This window comes from Drosophila grimshawi, unplaced genomic scaffold (genome assembly GCF_018153295.1).
Source record: "Drosophila grimshawi isolate 15287-2541.00 unplaced genomic scaffold, ASM1815329v1 contig_311, whole genome shotgun sequence".
In the NCBI taxonomy this organism is placed as follows: Eukaryota; Metazoa; Arthropoda; class Insecta; order Diptera; family Drosophilidae; genus Drosophila; species Drosophila grimshawi.
Genome location: NW_025063098.1, coordinates 12,878,335 through 12,900,094, shown reverse-complemented (window position 1 = coordinate 12,900,094; position 21,760 = coordinate 12,878,335). Strand labels below are relative to the sequence as shown.

General features: G+C 36.8%; 1 protein-coding gene across 1 annotated transcript in view; it reads right to left on the bottom strand.

Annotated features, from left to right (window-relative positions):
* Nucleotides 1-21,760, bottom strand: part of LOC6563644 (acetylcholine receptor subunit alpha-like 1) — a 59,983-nt gene that overhangs the window by 23,727 nt on the left and 14,496 nt on the right. The gene's annotated exons all lie outside the window — the stretch shown is intronic.

The window sequence follows — 21,760 nt, the reverse complement described above, 5'->3', positions numbered from 1 at the left end:
GCAAATTTAAATAAAACGTTTATGTAATTCGCTAAAAAGCTGTAGACAACTTATAGATACAAAAGAATATGATTTACTATTCATATAAACGGAAACCTTGAGAGAATAAGTTTAAGTTAGATTTAAAAATTTCAATTTATCTATACGCCAATCAAATTTGTGTATCATAAAATCTCAATTTGTTCCATAGTGCGACGCATACTGGAAATGCGTTTCTTGCATAGTTCGCCGCTTCGCTAGCCCGCATTTTATTTTCTGCAAAACTTTACTTTACTTTTTACACTAACTGACAAGCCCAAATGCTGCAATGTTAGGGTACATTAAGCACAAACAAGCAATTATGTTCATTTCTCTTATGCGTTGTGAGTACATAATGCTCCTGTTATTTTTGTGACAGTTTGTCTGTCTGTGTGCGCTCATGTCCTGACTTTGTTGTGCAGCCAATTATCAAAAGTGCGCACCTTTTTTGTTGTCTCCGGAATCTGTTTTTTATGACAGTTTTTATACAAAAATTCTGAAAAGTTATTTGTTTGCACTAAAGACAAAAATAATAATAATAATAATAATAATACAAATATTTAAAAGAAGTTATATTTGATTTTATTGATTCTAACAATTGGCCAGCAGAACAGGGGTATTTACATCGACTTAGATGTATGCATATGGCCTCTGAATGCCTACTGTCTGCTAGCAATAACAAAATTATTATTTTCTTATGGAAGCTATGCAGATTTGTGTTAATATCAAGCTTTAAGCTAACTATGCTGTCTAGTTCTTAAAATCATGCTCAAATATAAGAATGACACAATAAATAATAGTTAATCTATGTGTATTTTTATATCAATCAAGTTGTTTTTCCCACTGGCCGATTGACTGATTAAAATAGTGTGTACGTGACTAAATTGAAAAGGAAATAGAAAATGGTGTGAAATCAAAGTTTATAAAAACATCCACATATATTTAAAGGGAAACAATTGAAGGAAAGCAATTTTTAAAGCTCATTAACCTCACTCAATAGTGAGATAATATCTATTTAATAACTTTCATCCAGTGTTAACGATATCTCGAAGTGATAATTACATTCCAGCTATCAATATTTATCTTGCTCTTAATTGACTAACTATATTCTAAATAGAAATTAACTTAAATTAAAGCTCAAAAATACATTTTCTTGGTAGATGACGTACTTCAAGCAACCTTTTTTGTTCATTCATCCGGATCTGTGAATACATACAATCAATTGTAGAATGCGAGAACTGTAAAACTTTCAATTTGAGCCCTGCACAAGTATTTGATTTCTTTTCTCTAACAAAAAGTTTTGCTGAAGAGATACTCGATACGAAAAGGACTCAAATAAAACATATGATTACAGAAAGCTTTGGGATACTTCAACTTTGGCCAAGTATGTAGTAATTTTGATCTGCTTGCGTCAGTTGTCCTTGTTGTTGACAAGTGTGTGTGTGCAAGTGTGCTGTTGTTTGAGTTTGATATACGTGCCGGGAAATTGCAAATGGTGCTGCTGGCATTTACACCCACTACATCTATAGAGATCTGACTAATCAAATTAATCAATACTGGCTCTGGACATGGGCGCGAAATGAATTATGCTAATTTAATGTTAATGATTTGTAATTTGATGGCATTGATTTGACATGGTCGCTACCTTAGCCGCCTGTAAAAATCCACACTCAGCGATAAATCAAATCAAAATCTGCCGACCATCTTGTCTGCATAATTTAGTGTATATGTCTGAAGTGATACGTACACGTGTCAGTGACCGCAATAAAAAAAAGAAAAAACAAAAAAATTAAACAGGCAACAGCATCAACAAAACACATATACACACATTATGACGTCACACTCTCACCGAAACACACACACAGACACAAAATGGCATATATAAAGAAGAACAACTGAAAATGAATGTCATTCGACAGCTATTTATGCGACTTTTAGTTGGCAGATTATTTCATTTTCATTCCCATATAGGAATTTATCTTTATTTGTTATTTATTTATTTTGGCACACACCAAATTTCGTACTCCGGTTTTTCTTGTTGATATTTATCAAAGTTGCGTATGCCCAACATTATTTGCAGACTTCTTAATCATTTTATTTTGTATACCCTGTAAGTTTAATTAAATAAAGTGGCATGTTGTTGTAGTAGGACATTCAATATTCTAAAGTACAAATTTTATATATCTGCATGAAAATTGTTTATAATAGCTTTCTGTAAATTTAAAATATTATTTTTCCGTCAGTAGAATGTAATATGTAATTTCTAATTGATTATATTAGGTTTGAAACGCAGGTAGACAATGTTTTTATCGAGCTGTATAAGTATTTTATTTTATTTTACACAACTTACTTAAAAATATGCAAGCTGAAATTAAATAATTAAATTACAGGGGGTAGAAAAATAAACTGGAAATAAAGATTCTCAAAAGTAGAGACTAAATCTTTTTAAGAATCTGTTGGGAGTTGTAGAAACAAATGTAACTATCTGCAGTACTTACTTTAATGAATTAATCGTATTCTCGCCTTTAACACACCTGCACCGTGTACAAATACAAGCAACTCGGAAACTCGTGTTTTTGTTCGTTGTTTTATCGTGCACTTTATTTGCAACTTAACAAACCGTGCTAATAAAGCACATCAGCATTTTGTTATGCGATATGAATGAAATCTAAAACAACAGACCAACAGATATATAACACTTGTGTTGAGTGCTCAGCTAAATTCGTATGAATATACATACATTTGTATATAAACAAAATCTTAGTAATGTAACCATTTTATATTGCAATTAATTTCTATATTTAATTATACATTTATCTTCTGGAGGAAGAAGTTCATTTATTTTCAAGGTGTTTTTTTAATTTTGACTTACAGCCAGCGAGAGACATATCTAAAAAGAGAAAAACTTGTTCAAAAATTGTGTCGAAAAATGTATTGAAACTGAAACTATTTCTTGATTGGTCGTCAATTTGTTTGTAATAAGCGAAATTTATTGCTTTGTGGTTTTCCCCAAATGAAATTGTCTTTCATTATGGTAAATATTTGATGTCAACTGCATCTGCTGTTGCAGTTGCCTGCCTCTCTTTGTTTGCAAAGTGCTGTGAATTATTAAGTAGGCATCTTGACAAATACAACAACAGCAACAACATCAGTAACGAAGCGCAGCAATTCCGGAAATGACGTCGGCGGGTTGACTTCCGCTTGTTGAATATGTGCATGTGTGTGTACTTGTACGCGCACATATGTGCGTCTGCGAATATTTTTTTGGTGAGCCATGCAATTTTCCAGTTGAGCTCGTTTTTCATTTCCCTCTTATTTGTTTTGCATTCGCGCTCGGTCCCCTTTTTGGCCCAGTTGCATACTTTTTCGACTGATATATTAACATGTATACAATGGCAGCCACCATTTTTGGTATTTTTTTCTTTGTAATTGTTCTCGTTGCCACAAGTTGCAGTTGTAATTGAATTTCTGTCAGGGGTACATGTGGGGGAGAGACCCAACTATAGCCGTTAAGTCGTTTGGATTTAATTCCTTGCACATGTGTCCGGGTGTCTGCTTCAATTTAGTGATCCTATATAAACTGGCTTTACGTTTCGAATAAAATTTGCTTATTTTTCTTTCGCATTTCTTTTTGAGCCTCTTTTGGGAGTTAGTCAGCAACTTCCAGAACTTTTTTTTTAAATAAAGTGTCAGTTTTTATTGACTTGGTGTAGCTGAAGTGCTGCTTAAAAGGATTAAGTGAGGATATATTAGGTATAATATATATTGCTTAATCAAAGTTAGTCTTACAATGTATAGACGTATAACTCGTTTCCACTTTTCATTGTTTTCTTACATATTAATGCTGAATTTATTAAATTTGAATTTCTGTTTTTTTTTTCTGTCAGTTGGTTCTCAACTTTGCACTTTTCCCTTATCAATCTCACGCCTGGTGTAATTGGTCCGTCATTATCTGGCTCGCAAATTATGCAAATCTCTTGGGAGTCAATTCAATAAAATATTATTTTGCTTGCTAATGACTGCTATTTGTTGCCTCACGATAATGTATCATATAATTTATTTGTAAAATATACTTGATATTTTTCCACAGAGCTTCTTTCGATAACATGGCCTGAGGCAAAACAGCGCACAGATCACGAAAGAGAGAGTTATATGTATAATCAAAGCCACATATCGACACCCACATACACAGACAGAAATATGAATATTTATATGTATATATAGAGGCATGCCAGCCTCGCCTCTTACATAAAAGTAAAAGCAGAAATTTTGTTATTTGAACTTTGTGCTCGGTAGCCCCCTTAGGTAGCTTGTTAAACATTCCTTTGGTTTTTTTTATATTTTAGGTACCCGGCTGTCTGCTAAAGAAAAAGTTGAGCTTGAAACATGAAAATTTGCATATGATAAGCAAATAAGCAGCCGAGTTGTTCATTCCCAACCTTGACGTTGTTGCTGCAGGTAACTGGCAAAAGTTTTATTAGATTCTTAGTTCGAGGAGCCGAGTGGCTCGAGGGGCATGGCACGCGCGCCTGTGGCCTGACTGAGGTTATGGAATTGTGCGCGCTTAACAGCGAACGTCAAAAAGTATGCGAAGCATTTGAAATTATTTTTGCATAAATAAAAGCAAACGTCTAACTTTGCCGGCAGCATCATGTGAGGACTCGTACATGGTGCCCAAAAGGGTTTACAAATGAGTCGAAACATCAAAACGTTAGCGCCGATTGAACAACATGTAACTTGAACATAAGCAACCATAAGGGCCAACGATACGGAGAAGCCGCTTACTGCCAGGCATTTGAGTAGTTTAGGTAAATGATGTGCAAATATGCGTGCATGGTATTGCATTACATTGGCGCACAATATTTAATTTAAAGTACTTCAATCTTTCAGCGCAGCGCTCACAAGGTTATTTTGTGTTTCGAGGACGCCAACGCATTCGCCGTATAATATGTGTAGTATGTCCTCCACCTCACATATTAAGTTATAAGGTTGGGGAGTTGGTGCGCTGCGCTTTGAATGCCAGGTGCACACAAATACATGTTCTTGCAGCAGCGTTTTAAATAAAATATTAGCATTTATTGCCTGCTGCACTCAGTGGACTATTTAGGGGTACCTGGCAACAGTGACTGAGCGATGCTAGCAACTTACTCTAAGTGCTATGCAAAAGGATTGTCAAAGAAAGCGAGAGCGAGAGAGCGAAATGGAAAAGTTTGCGGGCCGATGAATAAATAATGATCATTTATGTTTAACAGCAGTTTAGTCTTGAAAAGTTTTAAAATAAACATTTTATTAATGGGTGATAAAGATTATTATTCATATAAGAAAATATTCTGTTCAAATAACTTAATAAGTTGAGTAATTGGTTATATTTACTGTTTGGTTTCTCAACTTTAAAAATAGTTCCTAAGCATAAGCATATATTAGTAAGTCTAGTCAGTCTTGTAAGATTGACAATCATTAAATGCACATAAGCAGTGTTAATCCACTAAAAACTCACTAGTGGAACATTCAAAAGGACAACCACCATTAATCAATTCAAATTGGCCACAAAGCCGCTCAACATAAAAGCTCACTTGGGAATTCAGCAATTTAACTATAGATTGTGTGTGTCCAAGTGAGAAATACGCTTCATTAGTTGGTCCGTCATTCGGAGACCGCAGAATGATTGCTAAGTTCTAGCTGTTCCATTTTAGTGCACAATTTTGTGGTTAATTTGCTACATGCTGAATGCAGCAGATGCTCTTGCAAAGGGGGTGCTCAAAACAACACAAAATTCCATTCTGAAATGTGAGTTACCCCCGCCTGAGAGCTCAAATGCACTGACACTTAAACCAATTGAGCTTTAAACGCTGACATTGTAACTGTAACCAAGACAGCGCGTATATATCTCACAACACATGGACTACACGCCGCGGGGGAGCCAAAGTGCAATTGATATTGATGTTGCCTGGGAAGGAGCAAGATGTTCGTTTTCGGCAGCGGATTGTGACTGGGGTTGTCGCTTTGGTTGGGGTTGTGTGAGTTGCCTGCAAAGACATCTCACTTGTAGCCCATCGCACAATTGAATACAATGCAGTTGAGCAGATGTTTTTGGCTGAAATTGAAAGCAGTTGGCACTTGTATTATGTTGCTGACTTATCAATAAGAATACAAATGCCGAACTGTTGCGCCTGTCGACACAAAGCCAATTGGCAGCTGTGGCAGGTGAATGTGGCCATAACTATGCAGCAGTTGTGTTGTTGTTATTGTTGGTGTTTCTGCTGTGCCGTGTTTAGCTTATGTCTCCAATCGGTGTTTGTTGAGCCGCCGGCTTTATGGCAAAACTTTCGAGAAAACTTTGACTCTAACCTCAATTGGCCACTGGCAAAAAGCCCTTGAGCACTTTTATGCGACCGTAAAAAAGTTTCATACGACCACAGGCCGTGCCAAGTTAATTATGTTTATGCAACGACATTTACATGAGAAACGCCAAAAGAGCAGACGAAATGTGGCTGTCTCTTTCACTTACAGGTGCCACTCACTCACTCACAGGTCACGTGAATATCAAAGTTACCGACGTACTCAAAAATCTCCAAAATTTGTATGAATTAAATAGCCCTAGGTGCAAATTAAATAACAAAATTATAAAAACATGAATTTTGATTTAAAAAAGTGATGAATATAATATGATATATGAGTGTAGCATAGATAATGGAAATGTTCACTTGAATTATATTTTGCATAAAGAGAAATACGTTATTCTTAGAGCTTTCCCATGCTAGCCTTGAACTATAAAACATTTAAATAGTTCTTGTTACGAGTGCTCAAAATTTGAAAAGGCTATACCCAGATTTCGCAAAGTATTATAGGCTCTTTACACAATAATATAGCTATATTTAAGCAATTGTCAGAACGCATAAATTTTGAAAGATAAAACTAGATTTTTTAAATATTCTTTTCAAACCATCTGAGAGGTTACAGTATCTTTTACATACTAATTTATTTAGCGATGTTTTGTCAATATATGCTCAAACACAAATAAGAGCTGATTAAGCCAGATTAATACATTTTTTATTCAGACATATGAAGAAAACTTATCATATTTTTAAAGTTTACATTATTTTTATGGCTGGGACAAGAGAAAAAGTTTTTTATTGGTTATAACTCACATTCATTGCATACTTAGAAAGTTCCATAATTTGACGATCGGGAATTATTCATGGTAAAAAATTAGTTCGCATAATCTCTATTTTATTTGAATATGCAATCAAAATGTTGTTATTCTTATGTGCAAGTGAGATTCTCACATCATTTAATCTATCTGGCTCATGGTGTGGCAGAGCGATGCTGCAAAAATGCTTCATATACGACACAAAATACGTGGCATACTTTTAGGGAGCAACAATGAAGCTGGATATGCTTTCTGTGTATATTTTTTGCTGGCCCACAAAATTCGCTGGCTGTGCAACGTCGCAGCTAAAGAATTTCGAGACTTGCGGCTACGAATCAGCAAGCCAAAAAGCAAAACATGAGCCACGCCCCAAAAACCATGACTGCAAAATATGTAGGTTGCCCGGCCAGAGTCCCTTGCCACCATTTTGCCAGCCCCGCCCGCACGGTCGCCAGTCCATTGCTTTGCTACTGCTGTTATCCGTGAACTAGTTTTGGGCTCGCTTTAAATTATCTTTGATACAAAAGGCAGCTGAGCGTTGTGGGACAGATGTGGGATGGGGGGATGTAAGGAACGTGTTGTTTGGCATGGACATGAAAATGAATTGCCGCAGGTGTCAAAAATACACAGACAAAGTCAATTTGCCCTAGTAGACGTTGGTGGACGAGCGGCATGGGATGGGAGACCAAGGGGACCAGGGAGCAGCGCCTGAGGAGAACGTTGGCGTGTGCTGCTCATTACGCGGCGCCTTTGATGTGCAGCAAGCCGACAAAAGTGCCAGAAGCAACAACATTACAAGCGCTAAGTGCCCCTGCGCTTGCTGATTATAATCATGATGATATGCATACACACTATACGCACACACACACACACACACACATGTATACATCTGTGAAGCATATGCCAGTGAATATAGCCACACTCAGAAAAAATCACCTTGATATGTATAATATCGAAAATGCAATTTTCTGTTTTTTAGAAATAAATCTTATAAAATTAGAAATGCTTTTATTACTTTAATAAATCGAGAATCCTAAAATTATGAAATTGTTACTACTTTTATTTCATATTTTTAATATAGAACAAGTTAGAAAGTTGTGACCATCTCTATTCATTTTTGAGGCCATCATTTTAATATGAATGTCGAGCTGGAATCGGGCAGTCAAAATGAATGTAAATGAAAAAAGCTGGCGCCCAACGATCGTTGATTTTCTGAATTTCAGCTTGATATTTGTCTGAGTGTAGTCATAGTTACCTGCTAAGGGCGGTGGAGTTGCGGTGGTTGGCAATGGAAAACCTCATAAGCGTCTAACCTGCTTTGATATCATTCCGTTGCTCCGACTGCCATAAAAATAACATCAGCAACAACAAAATCAACAACATGTTGTATACAATCCAATTTAAGAACGGATCAGTCGAAAATTTAAGAGAGTATACATGTGGCTGTCGGTGCTTGTTACCATTTATTCTTAATGCATACAAATGATGCACTTACTGCAAATTGCTAAGCGTACACATAAAAACCCGAAGACAGAAACAGGAACTCGAGCAACCTGACATGCCATAAAATCAACAGACGTCATTTGACAAATCACCTCGAATAGAAAAAACAGAGGCAGGTAAATGTGGATGCAACACGCTTTCATGCTGACAAATTTGCAGTCATATTTGCACTTGTCAAAATGCTTCGCATGAGGTGTCTTCTGTCTTTTTGTATTATGGCAGTACTTAAATCTAATTCACAAGAGAAACGCAGCCAACAAATGCGCATAAGCTTAAAAGTTATTGCATTGTCGCTGGCACTTTGCTTAACGAGCAACAAAAGGTTGCAGCTCAACTTCTGCACTTGAGTCGTTCAGGGAGATCGAAGATACTAAGGAAAAATTACCGGACTATAATGCCAGCGACAGCGATTGTCACTTTGGTTTTATTGCTTGCAAATGAGCACAGTCATAATGAATTCATTGTAAAAACCAAATTAAACGTTGTGAATTGAATTAAATGAGTCAGTGTCGATAAGGAAATTGAGTAAAAACTCAAACTAGTTGGTGATTGAAATGTTTTCAATTGTTAATGTTGCACATCACTTGAAGAGAGATTCTCATATTCTTCATTTAACAGATTAAGCAAAACATAACATTAACATTTCATATTGTAAATAGTTAAATTTGAAAACTTTCAATTCTCTTTTTAGAAATTCTGAAACTAAATGAAAGTGTAAAAATAATTTTTATTTCATATTTTTTTAATTTAGATTTTATGTTCATTTGGTCGCACATTCTCAATATAACTGTGAGTTCCTGTTTTTAAATATTTTTAATTAGTACATGATATAAAATACATACATTTAAAATGCTTGCAATGATTTCCAACTAGTGCCTCCGTATCGAATATGTGTAAATATATAATAAAGGCATGCTGACTCATCTCCACTCGATTTCAATGTTTCATCTTCCTTATACTTTCTAGCTACAAGTGTTCCCCCTTTTGATCCATCACAATCGGAGGGAGGTTGGACTGTCAAAAATCAAATTGATGGTCCCAGTAGAACTTCAGCATCATAAAGCAAAACAGGGCAGGCTGTTGAAATGGCTTTTGCCGGCTTTGAAAGATAGACAAAGTAATACCAAAACAATGCCCTAGACAGTGGCAAACTGGCAGTTGGCAGCTGCTAGCTGGTTGCTGGTTGCTGGTACGGCGCATCAATACATATTTCAGAGGTTTGAATACATTAATCAAAATGGCTGAGCAAAAAGAAAAAAAAAGATTTTTAGTCAAAGATTCCAACACAAATAATTGGGCACACTTCTATATGATGCACTGAACTACGTAGCATGCCACGTGCCACACATTTGCCAGGTCCTATCGAAGCTGTCCCTACTGGACTGCTACTATTCCTGCCGGCGGCAAATTGTGTCTTCTGATATGCACAAAAGATTTATGAGTTAATTAATGTACTCGCTTAACCAGTCAAGTAAATGCTTCACTGCACATCAACTCTCTCCTTACCATTACACCACCACCTCCCTTTTTGCGTCATTGAACTCGGGTCCCATTGTTGATTATGATTAATGTTCCTGAGTTTTTGGGTGCCGGAACCGGAAACGAAATGATTGCAATTGTAGACGCCACTTGCTTTAAAATGCAAGACTGTTTTAGTGACGCTCCATCAATTTCACATTTCTGCAATATTCTCTATCAATTTGACTTTTATTAAATCGGGTCAAATTGCAGCTTGTGAAGCACTTGAAAACGCTCTGCTGCAATGTGTGACTATACGTGTGAACATGTCTGTGTGTGTGTGTGTGTGTTTGTGTTGACTGCGGTTTCAAACAACCACAGACTGCTGCTGCTGTTGCTGTTGCAGCTGCTGTAACGACTGCCGACTCGTTCATAGCTCATAAGCGGTGCTAATATTGAGTGTCGATTTTCACTTCACATTTTTCTGCTCTACGGCCAGGACATAGCACCGTCCTATACCTCATGTCCTGCTTCTGTATTCAAGTGAATGTGTATGTGTATGTACATGTGTGTGTTTGTATGTTTCGACAACGCAACTGTTTTCTTGTTGGCTGCGACCCGCTTTTTGTGCAGCTCAGTTCAGCTCAGCTCAGAGGACGACGAGAACAAGGACGCTAAGGAGGACAGCGGGAACGGCAAAGACATCGACAGCCGTTACCGACGCTTCGGCGGCAGTTGCTTCATTTCGGAAGCCGAGTATCCTGTTAATAGTTAAACATAAACTGTGGTAAACTGTAGTAAAAAGTGCACGCGGCTTGCCGGCACTTTATTGATTATATATGTCAATGGTGTTAGTACAACACTTAACACCAAACTGCATTTGCTCTGACCCCGCTGCAAGCGGAAGTTGACATACTTTTAAAATGACGCTGGGTCGCAAGAGGTACTACTGCTGTTTCATGTGTCAAATGAATATCTAAATTTATATAGGTATCACCCATAACTAAAAAGCTATCCATTTTATTGACGCATAGAATACATTTTGAGTAGGTTGGCATAAATATCATATTAAACAAAATATTCATCTTAAATCGTAAAATAGTTAAAATTTGTCAAGCAAACTATTAATTTAATCGAAGTGCTTAGCTTATTTGATTCCTATAAAATTTCATTGTAAATCAATGCTTAGTCCTTTGAAATAATGTTTTGAAAATGGTTTTTAATAAAGATTGTTCATTGCCTAAAAGAAAACAAGAAAACATATCGATTTAAGTTTTTCTATTATTTTTTTCTTTTATATAAAATTTATATAAATTCATGAAAATTCCATTAAATGTGAAGTCTAAAAAGTCGGCTAAACCCATTTTTTTGGGGAGAAATAACTAAACTATGGATACATCACTTAAATGTGGTATTCGAGTGATAAATAAAACCATTTATAGTTCACATATTTGAATTCACATCCTCACACATCAGTTCTCACACATTTACACGCACTCAAAAATCCCAACTCAATTCAAAGAATTCTTATCGGTGGCGTCCAGTAAAGTTTTTTGCGCCATGTGTCTCGGACACGGCAGAGGAGGTCATAAATTTAAATCAAATGCCTTGACAGGTCGAGAAGCGATTGTAAAATTATCTATTAGAAGAGAGCTTGGCAGCAGCTGCTCAAGATCTTGGACGAGCAGCTGGCTATTGAAAAGGCTCGACTATAAATTTTGTGCAGATTTATGAGTGCCGCCTGAATTATGCGTTGTTGAACTAATTACGTGCGGAGTTATAATAATGATTGATTAATTGACTGATGGACTGGGTAATCAATAAATGGCTCTGCAGGGCTTATATCCCAACATTATTTTTCAAAAACATTCGACTTTGGCCATGCAAAACAGATGCTGGGCATCCCACATCATTGGGATTTAATTAGCGCACCTGGCATATCAATAGACCAGTATTTTGTTTGATTAATGCTTTTGTGTTGATGTGTAAGTGTGTGTTTATGTGTGTTTGTGTGTAAACACATACAGGTAGACACATTCAATAAATGACAGCTAATTAATCCCACAGTACAATCACATGCTCTTATTGCACAATTCTTTACGTATTTGTTTTCCCTGGCAACCAGATCAGGCAGTGTCCTTGTGGCATTTTAAATGAAATTTTACTCTCACTGAAAAGGCAAAAGAGTGAAACGAATTAAAAATTCATTAGCATTTAAGTGATACGACGTTAAGTCATGGACACAAAATTCTTTTGAATTGTGAGAGAAACTCCACAACTATTGTAATTAAAGGTTTGAAGATTTTATTTATAATTTATATATACATAAATGCCCCATAGGTTAATCTATACATATTGATATGCCGAATTCTCTATTATTCTGATTGAAGTTGTTCATTATCCGAATTACCGACTAAGTCACTTGCAATAGTTAAACATTAAACATTGAATAAATCAATTATTTACTATAGCTCGATAAGCTAAGAATTGATTACTATTGCTGTCATCGGAACTAAATTGCTCATTTGTCAAAAATAATCACAAATTAATCTGAAGATTTCGAACACGCAAAGCAATCAAAGTTAATGTATTTAATAATTTATTAAATATAATTTATTTAACCAATTTCGATTTTAGCAATGAAATTCTAAATTTAGTTATGTGTGCACATTGTTGATAATAAAGCCACACGTTTAATGACCTGGAAATTGTCTTTAATGTTCATCTAATATAGTTTTTTCTTTTAAATTCAATGTATATGACCCAAGGCATTTGCCTCAATGGTGCCAACAGTTGGACTCACTGTTCCGTTTATCTTGCTGTATTTTCGAGTTATTTATTGGTGCCATGTGTTGATTGGGATCCGAAGCTCTTATGTAATCACATTTCACATTTTGCTTGGCTCAGCAGGTAGCAAATGCATCAAATGGTCAATACCATTGGTCCGAGCCAATGGCTACATTGCCGGTGACTTATGCATTGCCATGCATGAATTATTCAAATATTCGGAACTTTACGTGTCTGTGCATGTGCATTGCGAGAACTCGAAAAATGGATGCTAACCAAATCACAAACTTGAATTATATAAGCTGCAGCCACTCGAATGCGAATTGCGTTGACTGAAACAAAACTGATTCCACTTTTCGAAATAGATACCAAAGTCAGGCGTGTCCCCAGCATAAATAAATAGGAATGACAAGGTCTGCCATCTCTTATTTAAGTAACAGTTGGGCACAAAGTTTGAAAAATATGAGATTTGCTTACTCAACTATTTCATATTTACAAATTCGATTCATATGCTCAAAACAATAAGAAAAGTTCGCAATTACTTGTATCAGCTTAGGAAACACTTCAACAATATTTTAACCACTCGAATCACTTATTCTATCCACTGTGCATTGGCCAAATTGTAAACAAACAAACAGAAAGCCGTACTAAATAAATACACACTTTGAAAACAGTACACACATGCATTTTCATATCTGTAACCCACTCTCGCAAACTGGATGAGCTGCATGCACAACCGCAATTTTCCAACAACAATAAAATCTATTACGCAAATATTCGCAAAACTAGTACGAGGTAAATACTCAGCAATGAATACAGAAAATCATTTATTCTATAACTTCTATAACTGAAACTGATGGCAGCTTGAGCAATGCTCGTCGCACATCAGAATGGAATTTTAAGCATTATTTACCTAATTTAATAGCTATGAATCTGCAGAGAGGCACAAGTTCGATTATTAAATGCAAATCCTATACATTGTCAATCAGTTCAGTTGTAGTCAGAGGCGCAGTAGGCAAAGCAATTTTCAATTTAAAATCTTTATTCTATGCAAAGCAGTGTTGCAAGGAGTGATGCACGAGGAGGACAAATGAAATGGCTGCAATGTGTGCCAACTATTGACACAAGATTCGTCGTTGGCGCAGCGTCAAAGCACTTGAGCAAATAGACAATGTTAGAGTCAGACAGTATAAACAGAGAGACAGCCATTCAGACAGACAGCCATACAGATAGACTATATATAGCTGGTATACGTATATGTATGCTTTGAATAAAATATCAGTGTAGTGTAGCAAGTACAGTGTGTTCTGCAAATCAATTTACCACTGGCTCAAATAATGCAATGAATAATTGGAATTTGTTAAGCAAACAGTTTATATTAAAAAAATAATTTTAATTTATATAAATATAGTTGAATGAAAGAAATGCAGCTTTAATCAAATCGTGTAAAAATCTTCAAGTCGAAAATATCCTTTATATGTATATGTATGTATATAAAATTTAGCGATGAGTTATTGGAAATTTAAAATATTAAAAAAAAATTCTTAAAGCTGTCAAAAATTAGATAAAAGGATTTTGCTGCTGATTGGCTATTATTGTCAGCACTTGTGCACATTACGAAATGTGTGAATATGGAGCGAAATGGATTTGTAGAACACACTCAATAACCATTGTCTCTACCAACGATAATAATGACGACGATGACGCCAGTAGTTTACTTGCGTTAATAGCATTGAGTAAGCTCAAAATCAAAGCACGTCCTTTCATCTCCCCTCTGACGTCTGCATCGTCTGACCAGCACTTAAAACAACCCCTCTGCGCGTAACGCAAGTACATTCAATTACTTGATGTGTCTATATTGCAGCTACAATGTGTCTGCATCTGGTTGGATACTGTGCAGGGTTTCAAGTAATGCAATTGCCATTTTGTAGAAGCGCAAAAAGATTGAGTACCACATAAAATTGATGGATAAAATAGCGCCGTGACCATATACTGCATTCATATATATCTGCAGCATCTCCAGGAGTAGCTACACTGAATGTTCATGTGACGCTGGGCTTTTCTGCCTCAAGCTTAGCATTCATCTCCAGCAGGTGTGTCGTCTGTCACAATGCAAGATGTATAAATGTTGTTCTAGCTATATAAATAAATACAAGTATATTGTCAGTCTGGGGCGGCATAAGCGATGAAGCCAAATGTGCACATGGGCTTACATGTATTTGTTGTATATCCCAGTGGAAATTTATGCATTGCACCATTTCCGTTGACGCCTACAGACTCCCAGCTAGGCTTGGCAGCGTTGTCCTTTCCGTTGCTGCATCTTTGTAGGTTCGACCTACTTGACTGCACTGTGGACAAAATTGACACTTTCTCAGACAATCCCGTATATTCAATTCTTAACAATTGACATTTATTTACGAAACTCGTGAAAAAAAACTCGTATAAATCCTCAAAAAATTGTTCACCAAAAGTTTCATCTTTCAGCCTATAGTTCCTATGATACAGTCATTCCAAATCCGAGAACGTACCTGGCTAAGAAGCAGATCTTACTATATGTGGTCAGAGGTTTTCAGGAGAAAAAATATGACGCTTTCAGTATGGTAATTTTTTAGGAAATTGTTTACAGTTATGTTTGTGCATAACTTACCAATAGCTGGTTGCAAGATGAATCAGTATTATTTGTATTTACCACAATGTAACTCACCTGTAAAGAAACAATTTAAAAATTATAAATATAATTATCATTTAATTTTTTAATATTACAGAGACAACTTAATTAATTTATTGTGATATATACACTGAATGACATTGACAGTTGTTTCCTGTACTACAGTCGTAGTGATTGTGATTGAGGGCAGAGATGTATTGGGTCGATCAGCTGAGAAAACTTAAGCACGCTTTCAAATTGTCATATAAACCATTAAAACAAGTTTGAGTTCGATCGAATAAAAGACAAACAAGCTTAAAAAAGTTTCCTAATCACTTTTACTCTTTTGTACATATTTTTCAAAATTCGAAAATTAAATATTTAATATTTCAAATTTGTTCAGATTGAGTTTTACGAAGATCCTTTTTCTTTCCCGCTTGAATCATGTGCCCAATCCCTCTACAAAACACTCATTGGTCAATTATAAATACAGACCCAGTTAAGTATGTATAGTACTCCGAATTGATAAGCTTAAAAGGCCGTTTAATCCTAGCTTTAATTGTGAAACGTACTGGAAACTGTGGAATAACGTTGACGGAAATTAAACTGGGCAGGCAAAAAACAGCAACAGCAAGTGGCGAAACCTGCAAAAAGCTTCAGGTCGACAAAAAATTGGCCTTTTTGCCTGCTTTCCACTCTCCAGCAAAAAATGAGAAAACTTTTCATGTGTCTGTTATTGTTTTTGTGTGTGTGGTATATACGGCAAACCGCATGTTGTCCTATTATCAGAACATAAAAATGTTTGCTCGCAGGCCAGAGTACGGCACTTGACCAAAAACTGAGCCCGAATTAGCTACAACAGCCGGAATGCAGTTGAAACCAACTGTAGACTGACAGCGAATGGGGTAAAAAGCTGGGGCAAAACATGAAAAGTGACCAGAAGTGCGATGTACTTGCATTGCCGAAACTCTCCCCACAACACTCCAGCACAATTGTCCCCCCATTGGACTGTTGCTCTCAGTCATACACTCTACCATTACAATTTCTGTATGTGTGTGTTGGCGAGTGACCTTTTATTTTTGACATTCGCTTTTTGTTGCTGCCATTCTTAGGGGCGACTGTTAATAATGCGTCCTGTGCGCTGCTTTTTGTTGCCCACTGTCACATCTGCAAAGGTCCACACTTTGATATAGCAGATAAGCCCAGCATAAAATATTTTATTAGCCATGGCCTGCACTCCACTCACAATAAGTGTTACTGAGTGTGTGTGTGTGTGTGTCCGAGTGTCGGCGTGCTTTGGGGGCAGCATAATGTCTGTAATGACAATGACGGCGCCAGCAGCGCCCAAAAGCAAAAACTGTCACTGAACTCATCCGCATGAGTGTTTGCAGGATAGTTAGTTTCTCTGTTTCTCAGTTCTCATATGAGTAATATCTAGTTTTTCGTAATGTTCGTTACCTGTAGAGTGAGACATCAGTTGAAATTTATATTTGGATGCATTATTCAGGAAAATACGGTTATCTTAATTGGTGTACAAGTTGGTATAATTTGCGTATCGCCTCATCATTCTCCATACTCCAGTTTTTTGTCAAGTTTTTGAGTTTCTAATGCACATTTTATTCTCATCAATCATTTTTTTTTAATGTTCATAAATTATATATATATATTTATAATATATTAAAATATAGTCAGTGCAAAGTATTTAAAAATGAGTTGATTTAAATCAAGTGAAGCTCTTTAATATAATAATTTATAACAAAGCAAGCCAGAAAAATTGCTCCGTCGACTGATTTCCTTTAACTTTTGCATTAGGGTGTTCGGGTTTCATAGTATTCCTTTGCTTTAGCGGTTTATATTGCTTAGTTTTCTGTTCTTTTTTTATGTTTCAAGAAAATGAAAATTAATGAATGTGAGCAAATGCTTATGGCAGTACGCCAAGCGAAAGCAACACACCGAAGACAGTAAATTAAATGTCATATGTCAAGTTCTGTGTGTTTGCCATTGTGTGTGTGAACACGTCGCATTTTTTTTCTTTTTTGTTTTATTTCATTTCCAACTGCTGTTTGTCTTAGCCAGGGCTCGCAAGTTAATTTCGTCTGTGACAGCTGCGGCCGAGTCCATATCCCAATGCGCATTTTGAGTCTGGCTTGTGTATAATGTGAGCCTGATGTGTTTTAAATTAAATTTACATTTTTTTCGCACACTCTGTGGCCAAGTATACGTCTTTGAATTACTATTTAGCGTTGAATTATCTTATATAAGCGACTAATTCAATTGCGCATACGCCACGTTGCCTGTGCACTCAATTAGATTACGCTGCTGTTGTAGCAAGTAACCAGTACAAAAAAAAATAAGCATAAACCTGTGAAAGCCTAGCTAAAAGCTTTTTGTTCAAGTAGTTGCGAAAATTTTAATTTCATTTGGCTTTAATGCTCGAACACGTGTGTCAGCTGCAGTTGCGATTCTTTTTTGAGTTAAATTTTTAATGGCTTCTGTCAATGCCAATAAATGTTGTTTGCATGTCCGCGTTTTTTGTTTGGCCGCCACTTTAAAGATTGCGGCTGAAGTGTGCGCAAAAATAAAAAGGACTTTTAATGCTCTTAATGCGCTTAATAGTTCGCACATCATTAAATCCAATTGCATAAGGAGGGACCGCACCACACCGCACCACACTAACTTACATCAGACCACACTGAACCACACCCTACGCTGGCAAGAAATATTCCTGTACCCTTTTTACAAGCTTACAGCAGTGCTGTGCCTAATTGTAAATCGATATGATGGCTTTTGGCAGGGATTGCTAATTGCGCACTCGAATCGCACTCGTTGCCAGAGCGATCTGAACACCTACAATTAGGTATATTTGTGTGAATTACATCGGAGTTGTCGGTTTGTAAATGCTGAGCACTTAAATTTAATTCATTTAAATTGAGTTACAAGCTACTTGAGATGCAGCTAGAAGTAGGGATGGGGAAAATAATAGCTCCTACTATTCGTTAAAGCACGTTATTTATGAAATCTTATGAGATATTAGACACATCATTTGCATAGTAAGAAGCACAGGGATGTAGCAGCTTAAGATGTAAATATAACATTTAATGGGGTCTATTCTCGACATCGTCATATATAGTATAGTGTGCTAATTTAACGGAATATAATAAATGTGGATTAAGTCAGACCTGGGTACAGTAAATATTTTTTACTTTTCAGGCAACAAAAATAGCATATGCCTAAAGTTTAGTTGTTGTTGCAAAATAAGTTTATATAATTTGCAAAATTGCGATAATTGCAAAAAATGGCTAGTGCTCACATAAACAAATGGGTTTTGCTTTTTACATTTTGCTCGTATATTTAGCTTTAAAGTGAATTCAGGTCAGCAGCTCTACAATGTTACCTACTGTATCTCTATCAGTACCCGACAGCTGCTCAAAAATTTCCATTCTCATTTGTTGCAGTGGGCTCTGCGTGTGTTCTGTGCGTTGTCCTTGCTGGCGTCTGGCTGACGATGATGCCAATGCCCATCTACCACGTGTATAACTTATTTATAAGGCTTTTACGCACAACTACACAGAGATACGAGACGCACAGTGAGAGAGCGAGAGAAACAGAGGCGGAGCCAGGCGAGGCTAGGAGCTGTGACTCTGGCCAAACAACTGGTGAACATAAAAGGCAAAGGCAAAGCCAAAGGCAGTTGAATGTAAGTACTATACATATAATATACAGAAAATACTTTCACTGGTCCGGGGAGTGGCTTTAACCCGCTTTCAGCAGTGGCAACATGACCAAAAAATTTGCAAATGGACTCAACGACTACTCGGCCCGAAACATGTCCTTTGTGTGCGCTTACACATGTGAGTTGAATGAGTTGACTGCGTTGAATGAGTTTTGGGTGAATGTGCGAACGGGTGCTGAGATGGTTGCGAGGGTCTTGGGAGTGTGAGGCGACGAAGTACAAAGTAAGGTCTGGACACTGAAAGCATAGTATTTGGCAATTTCGTTCTTCTTGTTCGGGGGTACACAGAATAATTGCGTCTTTGTGTGGGTGTGTGGCTGTGTGTGTGCGTTCCAGTGTGTGGGTGTGTGTCTACTTGTTGGAGTATGTGTCGCTTGCCAGAGCGACAGAGACTGTCAGCTTTTTGTGTCCGACAGCTAGTGTCTTGTCTTGTGGCCATGAAATGGCAATGGCAATGGCAGCCATTAAAAATGTAGAGTAGGCAACAACGATTTTTTTACGACTAAGCGCTGGGTAAATTTGCAAAATCCATGACATAAGCATAAATTTGTTGGTTCGTTCTCCTCTTTTTGACACTCTATAGTTGGTGTTGAGGCGATGCCGTTTAATGCTGTCAGCCACAAGAACTGACCAACAAAGTTACATCGTCTGTCTGTCTTCTAAGTGCATCGGTCACTTAAACATCAAGTATCTATTGTAAATTATTTTTTCGCCGTAAAGCAGCTTAAATAAATTCGTAATTATTTTAAACGTGCCCAGTGCTACCGCACCCCCTACCAAGGTCCACTTTTGTCTTTCTGCTCCGAAAGTTTGGCCAAAGTTTCGCCCTCGCTCATTAAGTGGCACAATTTCTGTTTTACTCTGCATCTTCCATTGGAATGGCACAAGTTTTGGGGTGAGAGGCTACTGGGTGGGTTGCAGCATGGTTCAAAGGATGAAGAGGAGGCGGGAAGTGGGGAAGTGACGCCGCATCACGCGCCAAGTAATTATGAATATTTTAACGAACTTTTGCCACAGGCAGCAGCAAATCAAAATATTTCGTTCGGCTGCGAAAAGTTAGAGCACAAAATAATTTCGTTCAAAATAGAAAGTTAGGTTAAAAGTTAAAGAAAACATATAAATGATTTGCATCCATTTCAAAATAGGGCACAATGTTTTGAATTCGCCTTTCGCTAAAAGTCCGAGCACATAAGGCCACTGGACAGAATCAAGACGATGGCAACGGCGATAAATAATTTTTTATTTATTACACTTTTGCAATTTACATTTTTAATTAAGCAATGTTAAATAGTTTCGCTTATCAAGCTAATAGAATAAATTCGTAGAAACGAAACTTTTAATGGCAGATATTAGAAGGTTAAAAATTCAAATGCTAATAGACAATAAAGCAGTTAACCAAAACACATAAGTGGCTATAATAACTGAAATGAATTATAATTTCATGAAATATGAATTAAGTTCCAAAAAAAAAATAAGTTTAACTTCAGTTTTGCTTACTTTTTATATATTGCGAATAAATAGTTAACATAACAATTTCCTATAATCAAGCACAAAATTGTTGCATTCTGAAATACTGCTCAAATAGAAGCCGAATGCTCAGCAGTCCATTAGGCAACTCTGCGTATACGAAACGTAGTAAAACAGTTTCGTTTCAACAGCTGTTATGGTTAGTTAATTGACTGTCTGACCAGGCGACTCCTTTTTTGTCTGTGTGCATTGATTGATCTTGGTCTAAAACCAATTAAGTATTAAGTCGAAGGACTACTGTCTATTGGTCACTTCGGCGTCAGCTTAAGCTGTGCATTGTCAAAGTTTCGTCAAGTTTGTGGTGCTTTGGATGCATTTAAGCTGCAAAGGTTTCAACTATAGCAGCTCACTTGCAGGCGTTGAGTTAGGGATTTGGTAAGCGAACAAAAACTTAGTGTCTAACTAATTATCATAGAAATAATACGGCTGACAAACAGCAAGAATATTAATTGAATTGCTAACAATGCAGTCCAGCAGATGCGCCTGCTGATAAAATGCAAAGCTCCGTCAAGAATCCTATAAGCGACCAGAGACTCTGGTAGATGGAGCAGCGCATACCTGCGCATAATTATGAAAAAAAAATGTTGATTTTACTTTGGCATATGCTGTGAAACCTAAGTGGCTGCTGTCATTTAATTTTATGCAGAATTTCAAATGACTTGACAGCGTACAGCCGATGCCATCGCCATAGACCGTCCAGCTACTAAGGATTTGTTGTCTTTGATGCTCCGATGCTGAGCTGCATAGATTAGCATAAATTCAACAACCGCCACGCCCTGACGCCCCTAATCTGACTTCCTGCCATTTATTTTGTCTTTAGCCACCGCCATTTCAGTTTTCAATTAAAACCAGCTACGTGCAGGCCATATATCAGTCGAAAGCGTAACTCACCTGCATAATCAATTTAGTTGCGCCAGCCAAAAATCGAGCAGCGAAC